Source organism: Lissotriton helveticus, chromosome 2_1 (genome assembly GCF_964261635.1).
Source record: "Lissotriton helveticus chromosome 2_1, aLisHel1.1, whole genome shotgun sequence".
Taxonomy (NCBI): Eukaryota; Metazoa; Chordata; class Amphibia; order Caudata; family Salamandridae; genus Lissotriton; species Lissotriton helveticus.
In genome coordinates, this window is record NC_136059.1 from 1410037131 (window position 1) to 1410054485 (window position 17355).

A 17355-nucleotide genomic window follows, 5' to 3' on the forward strand; every position below is an offset into this window, starting at 1 on the left:
TTCTTTCTTATTTGCAGAGAAGGCGTCCCATTCATCCGAGTTTTTTACCGTCTGGGCAACCACTGTTTCTGCCAGCAGAGAGGGTGGCTTCAGTGTTTCTGTTATCATTGCTTCGTCAAATGTGAGTTCATTATTTAATTCCATAGCTGGTGACGGGGTAGAAAAACATGTTTCATCGGTTCAGGCGGACTCTTTGGTTTATTGGATTATTATCCCTTGTATTCAAGGAACCCTGGTCTTTAGCTAATAATGCCACCTATTCAACGGAAATGATACCCCTAATATGTTCCCACAGTCATCAGCTGTACAAGCCATGCAACACAAAAACCCTGGCGAATCCCAGGGGTGGGAACTAGAGGCACGAGGTGTTCAGGGTGTGCTGGCCTCCATACTAATATGTATACACAAAAGAAGCTACCCTGAGTGAAAAAAGACCGAAGCTAAAAGGTGTCTAGTAGAGTACCTGGCATCTCACAAAAAGTGAAGGACTGTCCTAACACAGTTCCTTCGGATCCTGAGGAACTGACCTACCAGGAGGTTTTGTCGGAGGGACTTTGGATGAAAACTTTCGAAGAGGTGGATCCTATTTCTGTCCAAACTTTTGTTATGAACCTTAGTTGTGATCCCCTCTGAGGACAAGGTAATTACTAGATCCAAAAAGACTGTCTACTCTTTGGTTATTGAGTGCGTGAATTTTAGATGTTCATCTCTGCTATTGATCCATTGGACAAAGCTCTCAACTTCCTCCTGATTGCTGCGCCAGATTATGATGACATCACCAAAGTTTCAAATGTGCTCCAAAGGGATTGTCCTTATTGAAGATGCGATCTGCTTTGAATTGATGGACGTAGAGGCACGCCATGCTGGGAGCAAAAGTGCTCCCATGGAAGTGCCTTTGATTTGGTGGTATATGGTGTCCCCTTATTCGAAAAACCTCTCCATGAGTGATAGTCCCACACACTTCATGATGAAATATTTTGGAGTCATATAATCCCAATCTCTGTCAAGTAGGATATGTTCTACCATGCTTAAGGTGCATCTCTGGGGTATGCTAGTATACAGCGCCTCGATGTCCATCATGATGATCAGGTCTTCAACTGGATAAATTTCCAGGTCTCTGAGGAGGCAGAGGACATCCTTTCTATCCCTCATATAGGAGTTGGATGCTTGAACAATTGGTCTTAGGAACCAGTCACAGAATTGTAACAGAGCCTCAAGAACTGAGCCTATACCTGACACTATAGGTCTTCCTGGTAGGGGCATTCTGTTCTTATGAATCTTGGGAAGAGTGTAGAACCTCAGGTGCGAGGATTTTCACACACCAGGAACTCCACTTCATGTTTCATGATCTAGTCATTTATAAGACTTTTGCCTACCATGCTCCTAATTCTGCCTGTAAGCCTTGGTGTTGGATCACTCTGGTACAACTCGTAGCTGTCTTCATCAGATAGCAATTGGATACATTCTGTATGGTACATTTGTTTTCCATAATTACAATGGCCCCATCATTGTCGGCTGGTTTTATAACAAGTTTGTTATTCTCTTTGAGATCCATGAGTGCTTTTCTCTCACCTTTCTTAAGGTTCTGGAATCCTTTGCTATTAAGGCAGTCGATTTGGTCAATCTCCTTAAGTACCGCCTGTTCAAAGGCCAGCACATGGCAGGGGGTGGTCTGTGTGGGTGGCAAGAACATGGATTTCTTTCTCAGTCCTGCATTTGGTGTCTCCTTTGGACAGGATTCTGAGTCTTCAAAGAAGCTTTGCAGTTTGATTTTTCTGAAGACCTGGGTGAGTTCAATGCGAAGGGCAAAAAGGTCATTTCTAGGTGTAGGTACAAATCCTAATCCTTTAGACAGGACTGAATCTACTTCAGGGGAAAGCGTGTGGCTACATATATTGACTATGTTACTGGGTACCTGCTCGTGGTCAGTCCCTGGTCTTTTTCCCTGCTCTGTGTAAATTGTAAATTGATACTTGTATAGCGCACTACTCACCCGCAAGGGTCTCAAGGCGCTTGTACGAATACCGCTGTGGAACCCATCCTGGCTTTCCCTGTGAGGTGTCCACTCCTGGGCACCCCCAAGGTGGAGGCCAGGCATCCTTAGCATTGTGGGGGCCGTTGTGGAGATTTAGCAAGCTATTGCCCAGAGTTGCAGAGTGGGACTCCATGATTGGAATAGGCACAAAGGCGAGAATTATCAGGTCCGTGGAATTTTTTAAGCCCAAGACCCGCTGAGGCGGGGAATTGAACCCTGCTCCCGGGTTAGACCTCTGCATCAGGGTCTGCCGCTCTAACCATTGAGCCACACTTCTCCACTATGTGACCACTATGTTGGGTGCCTCATCTTCCCAATGTACTCTGGCTTGTTGTCTTGCTTGTTTTTGTCTTCCTCTTCCCCTGCCCTGTATAAAAAGGCGGGGGACCTTGTTGGTATGGACATCCTGGTGGGTAACAGGGTTGTTGCCAGCAACCGAACTGGTGCATTGGTGGATGTATTGGTGGCTGTTGATGGAAAATGTTGTGCCTGGGGGCGTCTCGTGCCTTCGTCCCACAACTGTCGCTGCCACTCCTTTCTTCTCTGGAACTGAAGGTCTAGTCCTGTGGGGTGGGTCTCAATCTCTAGTGCCTCCTCCCAGTGCTTTGAGGTTGTGGTTTATCGTAATGCTCGTCTGTGACATATAGATAGGTTGTTTCGAGACTGAATTTTGGGACATCATTTTTAAGTTAAGTGAGTTTAGATTGTGTAAGGTATTCCTTGTATTGGGAATGGTCATTGTTGATTTCATCAAGTTTCTTCTTGAAGACTGAAATATGTTCAGTTGTCTTCAGTCTGCTCTCACTCTGCTGTATTTCCACAAGTAATGGATCAGCTAATTTTCTGGTTGTGCTAATTATTAGCACCAGCCATTTGTTAGTGCATTTCCATGCAATACATGACCAGCTTTTTTGGAACTCTTGGTTGTTCAAAAAAAGTCTAGGCTCATTAGTAACTATTAGACCTCGTGGTGCAGTGTTCTCCCGGAGATATTCATTCATGAACCCCCCTTGTATGGCAGTACAAATTTGTTTTTTTTTTATTTGCAGAGAGGGCATCCCATTCATCTGAGTTTTTTACCGTCTGGGTTACCACTGTTTCTGTTAGCAGGGAGGGTGACTTCAGTGTTTCTGTTATCGTTGCTTTGTCAAATGTGAGTTCATTATTTAAATCCATAGTTGGTGACGGGGTAGAAAAACGTGTCTCATCGGTTCAGGCGGACTCTTTGGTTTATTGGATTAATATCCCTTGTATTCAAGGTACCCTGGTGTTTGGCTGATAATGCCACTTATTCAAAGGAAATGATACCCCTAATATCTTCCCACAGTCATCAGCTGTTCACACCATGCGACACAAAAACCCTGGGGAATCCCAGGGGTGGGAACTAGAGGCACGAGGTGTTCAGGGTGAGCTGGCCTCCATACTAATATGTATGCACAAAAGAAGCTACCGTGAGTGAAAAAAGACCGGAGCTAAAAGGTGTTTAGTATAGTACTTGTCATCTCACAAAAAGTGAAGGACTGTCCTAACACACCACCAGGTGGTATGCTTCATCATCGGCAGTCCTCTCTCTCTAAAAACGTAGTTTGATAGAGAGCGGGCTTACACCTGGAGACAGGGAGGCACTTCTACATCTAAGTGGGGGCCCGTGACAGTGAGTGATAGTTAAAAATCAGTGTAATTGCCAACAATACATTTATACCAATGGCAACTACTTGATAATAAAATGAAAACGGTGAAGAAGTGGAATTAGTACCCCATCACCGTAGTGATAAAAGTCTTCGACATGTTTCTGCCAAAAAGGTCTGCGGCATTCATCAGGTCTAAAATAGAAATGTGGGGTCCTATCTTACCAAAACAGTTGGTACTAGATTACCACTGGATAGGTGGATCTGTGTCACACTCTACCAGAGAGAGTTTCTTGAAACCTGTAAGTGAAAAAGAAATTGAGATTGCCATCAGAGCTGAATGCCCAGGCCTAGTTCTGGGTATGTTGAGTGACTACCAGACAAACCTCTGCTAAGGGGAGTACCTTGCATGGAAAGGAGGAGGGGATTCTGGTCACTGTCTAACCGGACTGTGATCATCATATCACTTACCAGTGGCCACAATCTGACATCCACCAAAATATAGTCGCTGTCACTAGAACTAGGGCCTCTCTTAAAGGTGGCCTTCCTATTAAGACCTGATTGTCTCCTGCCATTGCATGCCCTTAGGCTCCTCCCCACAACCAGGGAAAGAAGCTGGAAGGCTACACTGGTGTTAGGTGAGCCTCCTGCTTTGCTCGTTAGGTTAGGGATTCCCCAAAACTCGTCTTTATCCTTAGTCAGAGAGTCGAGTAACAGGGAATGTTTGAACAGGGTATTAAAATCCTAACCTACCAACACCCTGGTCTGTGGCTGGTAGGTACCCACCAGTTCATCCAGCATAGATACTGTGGGTGAATTGTTCCCCAAGGAAACAGACTTAACAGAAGCATTAAGAATAGTTAAAAAAAGGCCTAATGGGAAATTGTCTGATTCCCCATTAGGTCTGGTGAATTAATTTGCAGCTGTTCATGGACACATGCACTAGAATTTTTCACAAAAACTGCTAAAACACCACTTGCTCTCTGTACATTCTACATTCTACATTCTCTACATACCTCAATACTATATGTGGTATAGCCACCGATGAATACCCTATCAGTGGCCCAAGTCTCCTGAAAGATACAAATATCATTATCGGAATAAGCGTAAGCCACCCAGGATCAAAGAGTTTAGAATGAATCCCTGCCAAGTTCCAAGATTAGTTAGTCAAACTGGAGTTCAGAGAAGGATCTTCCACTTTGGTACTAATAAAGGCCTCTGCCTCGGGTTTGTCATCAACAGCACGATTAGATTCATTAGTGCTTTGTCCCCACCTAGGGTTGTTTAAAACAGGGTAAATAGTAGCTTCAGTAACAAAAGGCCTTGATGAAGACACAGACCCCTTGATTTGACAGGTTCTGCAAGTTAACAGTCCCATATCAGGCAGATTTCCCGAAACAGGAATGATACTTTGGCTATTACTGCTCTCTATAAGCGGAGATGTAGCCACAGCCATTCCTTGAACATCAAGACAAGTTGTTCCCAACCAAATTCAGATTCAATGCTGGGTTATTCACATCACTATGTAGAAAAACGCTTGTGGACCCAAGCTTGATTTGAGGGACTGATGTCTTTATATTGATCGAAGGGGATTCAGTTCTGGAAGGTACCCAAAGTCAGTCCACAACCCTCCAGGGTGATAACTGCCTTTCTCCACATAGAGCTCCGGAAGACAAATCGTTTCCCGGTTTGCAGTATTTAAACTGTATGCTGGAATTATTGGGGGGGGGGGCAGCACCTAGCATCAAGGGCAATCAAGTTATCCCCTATCCTCCCATCTCTCATTGTCAGCTCTATCACATCATTGTGGGAATTCGTGGTTGGACACCTCCATGCACTAAGAATATATTCTCAGATCACAGAGCGACAATCCCTGGAATACCTTAAACAATGCGTTATCTTATTGATGAGGGAATCCTCTGACTCATGCCTGTCAAATGAGGAATTACATTTTGGGTCATTAAACATTAATATTCTGTTCACAGCGAAATTGCACCTCCCATTAGACTGCCTATCTTGGTGTATAGTAGACCTGCCACTCCACCCTCCTACACCCCCCTCAGGTCTCCAGGTCACATTTTTGGATAAGTACTTTATTTGCCTGACAAAGTTATGATGTACAAGATTAGGTTTGGACACAAAGATGGCAATAGTCAGAGAGCTGAATCCATACTCAGGGATTTTGCTTCCAGAATAGATAGTATCAGGATAAAGTTGATGTTTCTGGTCCACAGACATGCCAACCAAAGGAGGTAGTAGTAGCGGCGGGGGTAACTGGCCAACAACCTGCACAGAGGGTTCCCTTGTATTTGCACTTTTAGTCGACTGGAGTTGCTTTACTGTTGTAATCAACTGATGCATAATAGTTTTTAGTTCTCTCACCTCTGCCTTAAGTTCCATTATCAAGGAAATACAATCAGTATCAGAAGAGGTAGGAATGCCTGCTACACTAGTAGGTGGGGAGCTAGTACTAGTACTCTGCAGAGACCTTTCATCTGTTAATTCAACTAAGGGTAACAACGGGTTACTACAAAGTACATTATCAACAGAAGGTATAGTTACTGGGGGATTAGTAGTAGGATTAGAGTTTTTATTTGAAGCCACTTTTGGCTGTATGGTCTCGGGGCAAGCTTTGGATTTCATAAACATGTTTGGAATTCTGATTTGACACTGGTCTAACCCTACCAGATCAAGAGATTCCCCCATAGGTACAGCAGCTGAAGGCTGTACAGTAACAGGATTTAACAATTCTTCACACTCGCCCAGTAAATCATCTATCCGATCAATAACACAGTTTCCACCCACATTTTTCAGCTCGCTTTTTGATGTCTCTATTTTCCCATGTCCAATTGCACTCTCCCCGCCTTCCTTTCACCCATGTTTACTTGTGAGAAATAAGCATCAGCTTTAGCAGTTCCTTGTATTCAGGCTGTAATTGGCAGCTGTCGAATATTACACAATTTATAGACAGATTGGAAGGAATACAGTCTATCCTCAGGTCAAATTGCCCTTTGGTACTATTAAAAAATATAATAACAATTACGGGTCAGAAATAATAACAAACTCACAATCCGTGGAGCTAGCTTATCCTTGTAGATTAAAAGAATAGATTATATCCAGGACTAGCTATTGTAGTTTTCTGACCGGATATGTTCCTAGATGACAAAAATTTACTGTCTGTTCAAACATCTCTGTTGATTGTTTATGATGTTTTAGTTTTTTTTGTACAAGACACATAATCCCCACTGTATAGGAATCTAGGAATAACATTTGTGCCATTATTTGGTTCTCTGTGTATGAAATTGATGATTTTAATGATATATGAATTTTTAATATGATGTGAGTGCAATAATTTTTATAGTGCTTTCTTATTGCAATATTTGTCGGTTTTTTAATAAAAAATATATTTTAATATACAATTTACATTTGCAATAGTTGTATGTACAACCTTCTATGATCTAACATATGGGCCAAAAATATCTGCAGGCTGGGTACGTTGAGATCCAGCGTCGTACTTAGGGGCCGATTAGGATGGCGGACGGACTTGCGTCCGTCCGCCATCCCAGAGGTGGAGGGACCGTCCGCATGGGCTGCGGCGGTTCCTCAGTGCAAATTAGGATGTGACCGCCACCCTGGCGGTCACATCCTGGATATTTAACATTGCGACGGGTGCTGCTTCAAGCAGCACCCGCCGCAATCTTAAAAGTGCATGTTTAACATTTACATGCACAAAGCGGCAGGCACCGCGCGGTGCCTGCCGCTTTGTGCATGTAAATACTGGGGGGTACCATAGGTACCCCCCATGTGCACCCCCCAGCCGCCTACACCCTGGGGGCCCGCAACGGGCCCCCAAAATCAAAAGTACACATGCTTTTCCACGGCGGAAAAACCGCCGCGGAAAAGCATGTTTACAAATGCATCCTAATTTGGCTGGCGGTGTCTGATAGACACTGCCAGCCAAATGAGAGCTTTTCCGCCGCGGTTGTAATCCGACCGCGGCGGAAATGCAGCGGACAGAAACCAAGACCCACCAGCCATCGTAATGCGGCGGTGGGTCTTTGGTGACTCCGCAGAGGATTTCCCGCCTCCTCCGGGCCGGAGGTGGCTTTCGCCGGCCCGGAGGAGGCGGAAAATCCCCCATCCTAATCGGCCCCTATGTGTTTGTGAAAAACATTTCCAGCAAGGGACACTTATTTCTACTTGTCAGTAGCACCCTATTCCCCAGGTCTGGTTAAAGGGGTCCCTCTCTTTTTTTCTATATAGGCAGACCCCTCCTTGGGCTATACAGCTAGGCCCTGTAGTCCAGTGGTCCTGGCAATCACAGCAGGCCTCAGGCAGGGGGCAAAAGAATCAGCCCCAGCACACTGCATCCCCTTTCACATATCCAACCAGTGTTCCCCCAGACCACCAAGCAAGAGCCAAGACCTAAAGCTAAACACCTTCCCTTGTGGAGTAGAAGTCCAATCCTCTAAGTGCGGGGCTAAGACGGTTGGATTAAATGGAAGAGAGAATGTGGGACCCAGGCGAGCCTAGCACCCACCGCCCTCAAAGCAGTCCCACGTCTGGGCTGGTTCACCAGCAAGTAAAGGAAGGGCTGGCGCACCAATGGATGAAGATGGAGGGAATGCCAGACACACCGAACCCACTGGGTCAACCCCAGTCCTAGGGGTTCTACTCATGTAGCAGCCGTTCACTCACCCAATCCACCAAAAGCAGGATATGCAATGTAGTTCCAAGTAGGGCCAATGAATCATCCCTAGGCTGGGCAATCAGGCAGGCAGACAAAATGGAGCGAGTCTCCACCATGGGCGTCCTCTCTGGCCAGGCCCCCAGTAGTGCCTGCTCCTCTGCACCTTCCTCGGGTGGTCGAAAGAGGCCCCCGTCCCAGCTCTGCTACTGTCGCAGCACCTCTCTTTCCCAAGGCCACCCAGTCATGACCTCATGAATGTGGCCTCGCGATCACTCCAGTCTGTGGCTTCCGGGCCCGACACAGACCCACTGCGCGGCTGTGGGAGCAATCTCATGCAGTCACCTCGCACAGATGTCAGGGGCGCTAGCACAGCCTTTGGTCGTTCTTTAACCCATCATATCTAGGATATGGGTGGGCAGATTTGGCTGTGTTTGTTTCAGTGGAATTTAGCTGAATTACATTTAAGTTCCTCAAGATTCTGCAACAGGCTTCGCTTGAGTCTAAAAATGGATGCGAGGATGCATTTTGCACTAAGAAATAGCTCATCCAAATACCAAATGCACTGCAATGCGTACCCCTCAGTGCCCTTACATACTCTGCAGTGATTACTGAAGTGTATGTAAGAGTGCTGAGGCATATGCACTGCAGGCTCCCTTACATACTCTGCAATGTTTACTTTAGAGTATGTAAGGTTGCCGACGGGTATGCACTGCTGTACAGTGATTTTTAAACAGGTCCAGAAGAGGAAGCAGTTCCTCTGTTAAAAAAACACTGCAGATTAAAGTTTAGTCTGAAGTAGTTTGTAAACATAGAAGTGCTGTTCCCTCTTCTTGCCCTGTATGAAAATCACAACAGTGCATACCTCTCAGCACCCTTACAGATTCTTCTGTAGTCAATGCAGAGTATGTAAGGGCTCCGAGGGGTATGCTATGGACTTCAGTGCATACCTCTCAGCACCCTTACATACTCTGCAGGAATTACTGGGTCCCACTGAGCTTGTTGGCTTCAAGTTTCAGGCAGCTACAGTAAGGCCACTGAATCGACATATCTGGCATTCTACATCCCTCATGGGACACAGCTTAAGACTTGCCACACTGGAGATATTTTTCTCACATAAAGACTTTGACTAAGACAAGCTACCAATTAGGCCAAAGGTATCCACTCACTAGTGGGCCTAAAATTATGGGAAACAACCTTTACAACGCAACTGTTACGCACTACCATTACAACGAAACTTTTACAACACAACATCCATTACAACGCATGCAATTACAACGCAACCATTACAATGCATGCAATTACAACGCAACCATTACAACACATGACACTACAACGCACACCACTACAACGCATGTAATTACAACACAGTCATTACAACGCATACCATTACAACGCATAACATTACCGTCCAACACTTACCCTACTGTTGCACCCCCTGGAGTTAGAATAGTAATTTTTACCCCTACACTATCCAACACTTACCCGACTGTTGCACTCCCTGGAGTTAGAATAGTAATTTTTACCCTACACTATCCAACACTTACCCTACTGGTGCACCCCCTGGAGTTAGAATAGTAATTTTTACCCCTACACTATCCAATACTTACCAAACATGCAATGTAATGTTATGCGTTGTAATGGTATGCGTTGTAAAGGTATTATGCGTTATAATGGAATGCGTTGTAAATGTAGTTTTTAAAATTTCGTTGTAATGGCATGCGTTGTAATGGAATGCGTTGTAATGGATGTTGCGTTGTAAAAATGCGTTGTAAAGGTATGTGTTGTAAAAGTGTGCGTTGTAACGTCATACATCCAAAATGATTCTAAGATTCAAGACTACTGCCCTGTAGAATCACATTTCCTTTAAGAAATGCCTTATACTCAGGCCATTGCTACTCAGGTGAATAAATGTTACCTCACTAAGATCTGTACGAATCTATGACAAAATATCGAATACAAAAATATCTACATACAAAAATATCGCAACAAAAATATCGATTACAACAATATCGACATCCTATCTCTAACAAGGTAAGTACAAAAATAACGGAAAAAAATTATAGATGTCAAAAGTATCGTTTTATTAAAAAAAGTAATATTATTAAAATAATACTTATAAATGTAATAAACATAGTTAAAAATATATTATGATATTTAAATTTATTTAATTATGTAATATATACAACTAATAATAAAGATATAATACATAGTATATTCTTCTTTAATAATAACTCTAAAAAACTATTTTAATAACATAAATAAATGAAAATATAATAAATTACAAATACATTTATATACATAAAATGATAATATAAAGAACAATTAATTAAAATGTGAAACAAATTGAAAAAAGGAAGTAAATGTTGGATAGCGTAGCGGTAAAAATTACTATTTCCACTCCACAGCCTGCAACAGTAGGGAAAGTGTTGAACAGCGTATGGTTAACAATTACTATTCCAACTCCAGAGAGTGCAACAGTAGGGAAAGTGTTGGATAGCTTAGGGGTAACAATTACTATTCCCACTCCAGAGAGTGCAACAGTAGGGAAGTGTTGGTTAGCTTAGGGTTAACAATTACTATTCCCACTCCAGAGAGTGCAACAGTAGGGAAAGTGTTGGACAGCGTAGGGAAAAAAATTACTATTCCCACTCCAGAGAGTGCAACAGTAGGGAAAGTGTTGGATAGCTTAGGGGTAACAATTACTATTCCCACTCCAGAGAGTGCAACAGTAGGGAAAGTGTTGGATAGCGTAGGGGTAAAAATTACTATTCCCACTCCAGAGAGTGCAACAGTAGGGAAAGAGTTGGATAGCGTAGGGGTAACAATTTCTATTCCCACTCCAGAGAGTGCAACATTAGGGAAAGTGTTGGATAGAGTAGGGGTAACAATTACTATTCCAACTCCAGAGAGTGCAACAGTAGGGAAAGTGTTGGATAGCGTAGGGGTAAGAATTACTATTCCAACTCCAGAGAGTGCAACAGTAGGCAAAGTGTTGGATAGCATAGGGATAACAATTACTATTCCCACTCCAGAGAGTGCAACAGTAGGGAAAGTGTTGGATAGCGTAGGGGTAACAATTACTATTCCCACTCCAGAGAGTGCAACAGTAGGGAAAGTGTTGGATAGCGTAGGGGTAAAAATTACTATTCCCACTCCAGAGAGTGCAACAGTAGGGAAAGTGTTGGATAGCGTAGGGGTAAAAATTACTATTCCAACTCCAGAGAGTGCAACAGTAGGGAAAGTGTTGGATAGCGTAGGGGTAAAAATTACTATTCCCACTCCAAAGAGTGCAACAGTAGGGAAAGTGTTGGATAGCAAAGGGGTAACAATTACTATTCCAACTCCAGAGAGTGCAACAGTAGGGAAAGTGTTGGATAGCGTAGGGGTAAAAATTACTGTTCCCACTCCAAAGAGTGCAACAGTAGGGAAAGTGTTAGATAGCGTAGAGGTAAAAATAACATACTTATAAATAAATAAAAAATGTTTAAATAATAAAAAGCGTAACAATGAAATAAAGATAAACCATTTACAAATACCAATACATAATTATTAAAAACATGATTAGCAATAAATATTTACCTAAAAAAATTATTAAAAAATACAATTTAATATTTAATTACCGATTAATAATTAATTAACAATTATATAAATAACAAAATAATTAATTAAAAACCATTATTACTTAATTACATTTAAATTACTTCCCTCCCTATTCTCCAATAAACCCACAACCCGCTACAGAACATATTTATCAATTAATCAATTAATAAAAAGTAATTACCAATTAATTAAAATTAATTACCAATTATTAAAATTAATTTATATTTCCTAATAAGTAATAATTAATTTAGTATAATTAAATTACTTCCCACCCTATTCTCCTATAAACCCACAACCCGCTACAAAACATATTTATCAATTAATTAATTAATATAAATTAAATACCAATTAATTAAAATTAAATACCAACTAATTAAAATCAATTTATAATTCCTACTAATTAATAAGTAATTTAGTATAATTAAATTACTTCCCACCCTATTCCCCTATAAACCCACAACCTGCTACAAACATAATTATCAATTAATCAATTAATATAATTTAATTACCAATTAATTAAAATTAATTACCAATTAATTAAGATCAATGTATAATTCCTACTAAATATTAATTTAGTATAATTAAATTACTTCCCACCCTATTCCCCTATAAACCCACAACCCGCTACAAAACATAATTATCAATTAATCAATGAATATAATTTAATTACCAATTAATTAAAATTAATTACCAATTAATTAAAATCAATTTATAATTCCTACTAATTAATAATTAATTTAGTATAATTAAATTACTTCCCACCCTATTCCCCTAGTAACCCACAACCCGCTACAGTACTAAAATACAAAAATTAATTAAATTACATAAAAATAAATTTAAAAAAATAAACACATAATCATATACAAACAAATAATATAAAAATCGATATTAGTAAGATCGAAATTATTAACATCGATATTACTAACATCGATATTTAAAACATCGATATTACTAATATCGATATTAAAATCTATCGATATTACTTACCTTCTATATTATGTCCCTTTGATATTTAAACATCGATATTAGTGTATATCGATATTTAAATTTCGATATTTTGTCTGCATACCGATCTGTTCACCTTTCCAAATCACTATATTAGGGCAGTGTGGGGTGTCAGCTCCTACTGACATCTAGGCTTCCATATCTCTCTCCCAGTCCTACAGATTGATTCCAGTGCAATGTAAATGTTGATCTGTAAGGAAATCTCCTGGTCCAATGAAAGATTATTATTCTTCCACAATAAAGAATACCTAGTGTAGCCAAGGTGATTAATTGTCATACTTGGGTTCTACACATCACAGTATCAGCAATGTAATAACACACTGGGGTGCTGATTTACTAACGATTGCACTGGGTTTGTGTTACTTTTGTAACCTTGCACACAGTTATGCTGAAATCTGCAATCCAGCAAAATAAGGATTTTCTTTAGATAGTATCAAAAAGTAACGCTTTCCGTAATTTTGGGTCAACGCGGGGCATCACATGGGTGGTACCCAGGCATTCTCACAGAACCAGCAATTAGTTTTGAAGCAAATATCTATCTACAAACATTCATAGGCAGGGATTTGCATCAAAATCTTACACCTCAAGGCAGTCCTAACAAGGACAATGGTTTTCTTTCTCTTTGCTCTACTTTGCATGTGTGTCATGCATAGCACAGTCCATATGCAAAGTAAGAAAAGTGTTAAAAGATATTTTTTGCACTGAAAGGGTCTCCTTTAGTTGATGTTCTGCTTTGCATGAATTTTTCGTAAATCTGGCCTCAGTCCATCAAAGTCTAGAAAATCTCTCATCGAGGCTGAGAACCAAGCTGTGATCTTGTCTGCTGCTATGTGGTAGAGAAATATACCATCCTCTCAGGTGCACACACATTGAAAACACTTGTGGCCTTGCTTGCTTATCAGCTAGGGAGGAACTAACTAACTAACAGGTGGACTATTTATTGAATGCATACAAGACATTGGTCAATGATACAGCACATGGCTCATAAGGCTCTTAGGCAGTACTGTATAAAGGCCTTGGCGATGATATACGCAACCTTAAATTGGTCTCTTTTCATTTGTGACAGCATAAAATAGATGTTAATAAAAAAATACCTGTTATAATTTATCAGCCTGAAGCTTCAGCATTCAAATATTGAACACAGCACTGATCTGTAGCAGCTGTGACCAAGGTAGTGAGTATGTGGTTTATGAATAACCCACAGCACTTCTCCTATGGATTGTTTCTAATTTTAGTTTGAACAGCGAAGAAAAGAGTAACATTAGATGATTAAACAATATAGCATCGAGGAATGTCATCTGAAGGCAGCCTACAATGGCCCATGTAATTTCAAATTCTATGGAAACGAAGGGTAGACTGTCTGGTAGTTACCTTTTCCAAAGGAGACAGAAAAAAATCTAGGCCACTGTTGGGGACTGATTACCGAAACCCATCTCGCTTTAGGGCAAGTGGGGAAGAAGGGCCAACAAAAAAATCTTTCAGATACCCCTTTTGGGAGAATGGCTATGACAATAATAATAGCTGGTGTTTATAGAGCACTTCAAGCCACCTTATTGTCGCTTCTAGGTACTGTAAACAAAAGGTTCTATAGTTATCACTGTGATGACACTTAAGGAATCAAAATGTAGGGGGAGTTGAAGGACCCCTATACTAGCATTTCGCTCTGACACCATTACCTCAGTACTTTATTTCAACATGGTCCCTACAATAATACAACACTGCTGTCGTCTCAAGGGTGAGTAAAACTCTCAAAGCAATGGTGGGGGGGGGGGTGCACTGTGACATATAAGAGCTGTTGAAAGACCATGGCAGGTTCAGCTCACATGTAAATATTCTAGTGGTGGATGACCAGGTAACCCAGGCTGTACCACGAAAAAAACTAGACATGAGGCTCTTGACTACAATGTCAGCAGAGAATGACTGTTTAGTGAGAATGAAGGCAGATGTACATTACGGAACCCGGAAGTGAAAAATACTTAAGAAGGAGCTGTGAAAAGTAGACTCGGTGATGCAACCAGAATTTCAGGACAAAAAAAGAGTGTAATAGAGGCATAAGATGGTAAAATAGCCACATGAAATAGATATAAAGCAAAGATAGCACAGGTGGTTTTAAAATCCTTTACCGGGGAACAATAAAAACATCTTTCTTAAGAAACCTACCTTATTCACAGTTCCCAGAGACCTTTGGGTTAAAGGCCAGGAGTGAGATCAAATTGCCTCCTGCCTCCTGGTTCTCGCTTGTTCGGTCACCTGTTCTGCAGTAGCTGCCCAGTCCCAACAGGGATGCATGTATGTAACATTTTGAACTGCGCAGGTTCAGGTTGCCATGCTGTATTGCAAAAGCTAAGTTTCCCTCGAAGCAGCAGTAATCGTAAACTTCAAAAGAAAAGAAATGTTTCCAAATTCTTCTGTTCCTAACATATTTCTTTACGAGGAATCGCTGGCACATTTCTGAAGCGAAACGACAGTAAGCATGAAATACAGCATATGTCTGAGCGAAGTTCCACTGCTTCCACTCATTTCTGTGCCATATTTCCTGAGAAAAACCATTAGTAATACCTGATCCTCCTACAGAGGCCTGATTAGTCACCTGCTAGTCGTGACCAATTAGTTCTCGATTAACACCAGCTCCACCTCAATCGCTGCTCGGCATCTGTTAACTGCGAACAGTCACTGATGCTCCCGGCCACCCCACATGAAGGCACTTCGGAAACGTGCTAGCGCGGCTCAATGTATTTGTAAAACCCAATCTATCATCAAGACTCCCACATGAGTGGGTACTTTAAAAGCTGCAATAAACAAACAGGTTGGAAAACCTGGAGAAAGGGTGTTGCGTCAACGCTGAATAACAACAAGAAAACAAAGGAGGGTGGCGACAGGGCTTTAAGTGGGTCGGGTCCGTCCCGGTCTCAGACCCGGTAGCATTTTAGAACGGACATTGAAGCGGGCCTCTATCGAGCCCTATAGTCACGCCCTGACCTCTACTTGGAAAAACACGGACGATTTCTGAACAATTAATGGCATAAATGTACAGGTGGTCCATGGCAATGATTGAGTCCCCGTTTAACTTTCACGTTTACTGAACCTTGTACTCCATTAGTGTTAGCTATTCCCAGGATGATGTGTCTTTGAATTTTTTTCAGCATGTTACTCTTGTATGGTGCCACAGTTGAGAGCTCTGGTGTTCAGGCTCAAGGCAGTGCGAGTTTCTTGCAGTGCATGTCAGTGGGTCCAAAAGGTGTTCAGAATACAAGGTCATCCACTCCTTGGCCTCTCTGCAGAGCGTGCAGAGACAACCATTGAAAAAGCCAACAGTCCAGCGTGGTTGTTTGTGTATACCAGTTGCAGTGGTATTATATCTGGGGCTGTTTTACAAATATGGCGCCTTTTCTTTGTTTGCACCAGGGCACACCTTTTAAAAATTGCGCCCTGCGCAAACAAGGAGAGTGCACCATATGAGGCTGAATGTGCTGCACCCAGGGCAGCTGTAAACTTGTGCTGCCTTGGGGCAGTGCATTCAAGTGAAATACGGAGCGATTTTGAAGTAGCTGCTCGGTGCTTCACTGTGCAGGCAGCAACCTTTTAAGGGAGAGAGAGATCCCCTTTGAGGCGGGAGCAGTAAGTGACTGCACCCGCCTTTAAGGGGATGTCTGGGGGATCTATAGGACCCCCTTCACCCCATCCAGATGGCTTGCAACAAGGGACGCACTAACTGTGCGCCACCTTTTTGTAGCGCACTCTTGGTGCACTTCCTGAGTGCTTCTTGGCCTTTGCGCTCAATGGGCCCAAAGGAAAAGAGATTCCCTCATTTGCATAGTGCCACGGCCCCATTCAAAGCTTCTCCTTTCACAAAGAAAGGTAAGAAAATATGGAAGCAAGGAAAAAAGGTGTATCAAAAAGGAAGGAAGGAATCAATCAATCAATCAGGCGTTTGTTAAGCGCGACTTAAGAGTCTCAAGGAGCTGGGGAGAAGGGGGGGTTTAGCAGGCTCCAGTCCATCAAGGGGGGGGTCTGTCGAAGAGCCAGGTTTTCTGGTTTCTTGCGAAGATGGGGAGCGATGTTGTCTGTCTGAGGTGGAGCAGCAGGGCGTTCCAGGCTCGGGCCGCGAGGAAGGAGAAGGAGTGGCTTCCCGATCTGGTCTTTCTGGTGTGGGGGACCACAGCGTAGGAGAGCTGGGCAGTTCGTAGGGTCCTCTGGGGTGTGTGGAATTTGAGTCGGATGTTCAGGTATGCTGGTCCGGTGTTGTGGAGGGCCTTGTGGGCGTGGGTGAGCATCTTGAAGGTGACTCTAGCTTCAATGGGGAGCCAGTGGAGTGTGCGCAGGTGCTGGGAGATGTGGCAGTGTCTTGGTAGGTCGAGAACCAGTCTTGCAGCGGCATTCTGGATGTTCTGTAGCTT